This window comes from Physeter macrocephalus, chromosome 16, assembly GCF_002837175.3.
Source record: "Physeter macrocephalus isolate SW-GA chromosome 16, ASM283717v5, whole genome shotgun sequence".
Lineage (NCBI taxonomy): Eukaryota > Metazoa > Chordata > Mammalia > Artiodactyla > Physeteridae > Physeter > Physeter macrocephalus.
This window is the reverse complement of record NC_041229.1, coordinates 72281234-72286713: the sequence shown is the minus strand read 5'-3', so window position 1 is coordinate 72286713 and position 5480 is coordinate 72281234. Positions and strand designations below refer to the sequence as shown.

Sequence of the window (5480 nt, the reverse complement as noted above, 5' to 3'; positions counted from 1 at the left end):
TTGCAACTCCTCTTCTCTGCTCCTGGCAAAAGTTTTAAGAAGGAAAAAATAGGTAAACACCCCTCTTGAATTAGTCCATATCAGTATTTTTCTTTTTGTTGCTGGGATGAGATTTAATCTGAGAACCATTATTAAAAGTTATATATAGTGAAGTGGTATGATGACTTGAATTTTCTTCAAAGTAGTCTGGGGCGAGGGGAAGGAAGTGGGTTAAGGGAGTAGATGAAACAAGATTGGCCATGAATTGGAATTGCTGAATCTGGGTTATGATGGCATGGGGATCCGTTATACTATTCTCTCTATGTTTGTATATGTTTGAGGTTTCCTATTAATGTTTTTTAAAAGCAAGTAAATCATACACATAATTTTAAACCTGAATTTAATTACAAATGATGCTTGTTTCTTTTATGTCTAAATAAAACTTACACTATTGTATTAGCATTAAATACTATTGAATTCAGCACAGTTGAAACCAACACAAATACTTGATAGACAAGATTATCATCAGTACATAACCAATTATGTAAAAATTATTATCTTCACTGTTTTAACTGACTTGACAATGAGACTTTTTTTTTTTTTTAAAGTGAGTGAGTTGTTTTTTTAAAAAAATTTATTTATTTATTTATTTTTGGCTGTGTTGGGTCTTCGTTTCTGTGCGAGGGCTTTCTCTAGTTGTGGCGAGACGGGGCCACTCTTCATTGCGGTGTGCGGGCCTCTCACTGTCGCGGCCTCTCTTGTTGCGGAGCACAGGCTCCAGACGCACAGGCTCAGTAGTTGTGGCTCACGGGCCCAGTTGCTCCGCGGCATGTGGGATCCTCCCAGTCCAGGGCTCGAACCCGTGTCCCCTGCACCGGCAGGCAGACTCTCAACCACTGTGCCACCAGGGAAGCCCCGACAATGAGACTTTTATCATGAGGAATGTGAGTGACTATTAACCAGTTAGGAACTGAGGTCATATACATTTTAGCACCACAGTGGGGTACTTTTACTAACAAACGTTCTTTTTAAAAAATATTTATTTATTTATTTATTTATGGCTGTGTTGGGTCTTCGTTACTGTGCACAGGCTTTCTCTAGTCTAGCCCTCTCTTTGTGTTGAGTGGGGGCTACTTTTCATTGTGGTGCGAGGTACTCTCATTATGGTGGCTTCTCTCGTTGTGGAACATGGGCTCTAGAGTGCAGCCTTAGTAGTTGTGGTGCATGGGCTTAGTAGCTCCGTGGCATGTGGGATCTTCCCAGACCAGGGCTCGAACCTGTGTCCCCTCCATTGGCAGGTGGATTCTTAACCACTGCGCCACCAGGGAAGTTCCACTAACAAAAGTTCTTATTGGTGATCTTTAATGGTATATTTTGTGGGTAGAGGAGACTAAGAGAGAGAAGCAGAGTCATAGAATTTTAGAGATGGACAGATTATTAGACACTCCCTATGTCAAGTGCTTATTCATTGGGCTAGTCAAGCCTACAAGAGACTGGGTCAGTGTAGTCCTGAGGGCCAGGCCAGACCTAAAGCAGCAACCCAAGATATCAGATTAAGACTAGAAGCAAGAGGAGACCTTGTGGTGGATGTTTCCAGCCTTCCATTCTACCTCATGGTTTTTGTTCGTCAGCCAGACTGCTCTGTATCTCTGTGTAGAATTCAAAGCCTGTGTTGCTAAAATATTATGATGTACTCTAGGTTAATATGCATAAAATCAAACTTGCATAAATCAAATTTTGTGCAACTCAGGGAGCATCTATAATATAAAAGCTGAAGCGCCTCCATGGGTTTCTAGTTAGTTTTCAAAGCCAAAGATTTTATTAGGCTACTCCTAATATCATAATTATTGTGCCCATGTGACTGACCTTTTTTAACAGCTGTGTTTTCCTTAGAAGTCTAGGTCTGCAAGACTTAACCTAATTTTGGGAATTCCCTGGTGGTCCAGTGGTCAGGACTTGGTGCTTTCACTGCTGTGGCCCAGATCCCTGGTCAGGGAAATAAGATCCTGCAATCCGCACCGCGCGGCCAAAAAAAAGACTGAACATAATTTGGCAGCATCATGGAGTAGGCCATTCTCATTTTACTCTAATTTTTCATGCTTCAGGGCCCTGGCAAGAAACAAAGTTCTGGGAAGGGGCCATGCCACACTGAAACCAGACCTGAAAGGGAGAGGATCTGTACATCAGGTAGTTGTGGGTCACTGACCAGCCTGTGGATTGTCTATTTTGTGCTAAGTGTGCACTCCTAATATAGTCAACTAAAGTGGAAATTAAAATGAATGTGATACAAAGTTTGTATGAGGATACAGAACAATGTAGTAGACACCAGACCTACATGCTTGGTAGAAGTAGCCACCATTTATTGAGAGTTTACTGTGTGCCAGGCACTCTGTAAAGATCTTTACATATATTTTCTTATTTAACTCTGAAACGATCTCAAAAGGTAATTGTTTCCATTTTACAGATAGGGAAATGAAGACTCAGAGTGACTAAGTAACTTGGCCAAAGTTATATAGACAGTAAGTAGTTGACCAAGGGTTTGAATCCAGGCTACTTGACCCTAAAGCATTTTCTTTTAACTACTGTATTATACTTGCATCCTGTAGGTAGACACGGACCAGATCATGAAGGGTCATCATATGTATCCTGTGGGGTAGACATCTGGGATATCTGCTTATCCATGCCCCCTTCTCTGAAAATTGTCTCTGACCTGCCTACATTTTTCGTCCGGTTACAGTGTATGGTTGATTCCTGATCCAAGCTGGGCAAATCACACTGGTTCAGGAACATTGGACTCTAAAGATCATGTGACTTGCAAGGCCGAAGACCCTATTTGGGGGCAGCCAGTCCTGTTTATTTTCTACTGTGTACAAAGTATTGTTCTAAATAATAGGAAGACAGCAGCCAACTGAACAGACAGGATTTGCATACTGGAAATATTGTAGTGGACAAAGACAAGAATCTTGCCAAATGGAGCTTGCATTCTAGAGTCTTCTGCAGAGTAACAGGGGAAGAAGCTGGTCTGCATAGAACAGAGGAGGTCATGCAGCTTATAGCAGATTAGATCATTTTTCTCAGCTCTTCACCTCTATGTATCCATTCTCTTGCCATGGCTTCTTGGTGAATGGAGTATACTTCCCTGTCCTTTGATTTTGAGCTTGGCAAAGTCATTTTGCTTTGGATAATGGAATGTTAATGAAGTTGATGTAAGCAGTGTCTCAGTATGCCAGTCTTTTTAGAGGCTGAATAGTATTCCACTGTATGTATATGCTACATTTTCTTCATCTGTCAGTGGGCATTTAGGTTGCCTCCATGTCTTGGCTTTGTGAAGAATGCTGCAGTTAACATGAGAGTGAAGATACCTCTTTGAGATCCTGATTTCAATTCCTTTGGTTAGATACCCAGAAGTGAGATTGCTGAAGCATAAGTAACTTAGCTAAGAGAATAGTTAATTCGTCCCCCACCCCCCAACTCTTCTCTTAAAATAATGATATTTTTCCATTTTTGTCAGGATAAGACTGATCTGGAGCACAGTAACCCTGATTGACTTGTCCCAATATTATTGAGATGTCACTTTCTGTTTGCAAACAGTGTAAACTCTCCATTTGTGCAGCATTCTGACTAGGTATGACTAGGTTTTATTTTTAATTTTTTGAGGAACCTCCATACTATTTTCCACAGTGGCTGCACCAATTTACATTCTCACCAACAGTGTACAAGGGTTCCTTTTTCTCCACATCCTCACTAACCCTTATCTTTTGTTACCAACACTTGTATATGTATAATAGCCACCCTAACTAGTGTGAAGTGATATCTCATTTTGGTTTTGATTTGCATTTCCCTGATGATTAATGATGTTGAGTACCTTTTCATATTCCTGTCGGCCATTTGTACATCTTCTTTGGAGAAATGTCTATTCAATTCCTTTGTCAAATTTTTTTTTTTTTTTTTGTGGTATGTGGGCCTCCCTCTGCCGCGGCCTCTCACGTTGCGGAGCACAGGCTCCGGACGCGCAGGCCCAGCGGCCACGGCTCACGGGCCCAGCCGCTCCGCGGCACGTGGGATCCTCCCAGACCGGGGCGCGAACCCGGCTCCCCTGCATCGGCAGGCGGACGCGCAACCACTGCGCCACCAGGGAAGCCCCTGTCAAATTTTTAATCAGGTTATTTGTGGGGTTTTTTTGCTAGTGAGTTGCAGGATTTCCGTATTTGAATATTAACTCTTTCTCAGATATATGGTTTGGAAATATTTTTTTCCCATTCCCTAGGTTGCCTTTTCATTTAGTTTGTTTCCTTTGCTGTGCAGAAGATTTTTAGTTTGATGTAGTCCCACTTGACTATTTTTGCCTGTGCTCTTGGTGTCATATCTAAGAAATGATTGCTAAGACCACTGTCAAGAAGCTTTCCTCCATGTTTTCTTCTCAGAGTTTTTACAGTCTAGGTTTTACATTTATGTTTTTATCCATTTTGAGTTAATTTTTGTGTATGATGTAAGAGAAAGGTTCATTTTCATTCTTATACACATGGATATCCAGTTTTCCCCAATACCACTTACTGAAGAGACTATCCTTCCCCCACGGTATATTCTTGACACCTTTGTCAAAGACTGTTTGTATGTGTATGGGTTTATTTCTGGGCTCTCTATTCTGTTCCATTGGTCTATATGTCTGTTTTTAAAACAATCCCACTTATAATAGCATCAAAAAGAATAAAATACTTAAGAATAAGCTTAACTAAGGAGGTGAAAGACTTGTACACTAAAAACTTACAAAACACTGACGGGGCTTCCCTGGTGGTGCAGTGGTTGGGAGTCCGCCTGCCGATGCAGGGGACACGGGTTCGTGCCCCGGTCCGGGAAGATCCCACATGCCGCAGAGCGGCTGGGCCCGTGAGACATGGCCGCTGAGCCTGCGCGTCCGGAGCCTGTGCTCCGCAACAGGAGAGGCCACAACAGTGAGAGGCCCGCATACTAAAAAAAAAAAAAAACACGAAAGAAATTAAGGCAGACACAAATGGAAAGACATCCATGATCATGAATTGTAAGAATTAATATTGTTAAGGGACTTCCCTGGTGGCGCAGTGGTTAAGAATCTGCCTGCCAATGCAGGGGACACGGGTTCAAGCCCTGGTCTGGGAAGATCCCACATGCCGCGGAGCAACTAAGCCCGTGCGCCACAACTACCGAGCCTGCACTCTAGAGCCCGCAAGCCACAACTACTGAGCCTGTGTGCCACAACTACTGAAGCCCGCACACCTAGAGGCTGTGCTCCTCAACAAGAGAAGCCACTGCAATGAGAAGCCTGCGCACTGCAATGAAGAGTAGCCCCCACTCACTCCAACTAGAGAAAAAGCTCGCGTGAAGCAAGGAAGACCCAACCAGCCAAAAATAAAAATTAATTAATTTAAAAAAAATTGTTAAATCGGCCATACTACCCAAAGTAATCTACAGATTCAGTGCAATCCCTGTCAAAATCCCAAAGATATTTTTTTACAGAAATAGAA

General features: G+C 42.4%; 1 long non-coding RNA gene across 1 annotated transcript; it reads left to right on the top strand.

Annotated features, from left to right (window-relative positions):
- Positions 1 to 1078: 1078 nt before the first annotated feature.
- LOC129392882 (uncharacterized) lies at positions 1079 to 4674 on the top strand. The gene is made up of 3 exons (XR_008619613.1): positions 1079 to 2166; positions 2444 to 2498; positions 2586 to 4674. It is a non-coding gene; the product is annotated as an uncharacterized lncRNA (long non-coding RNA).
- Positions 4675 to 5480: the final 806 nt, after the last annotated feature.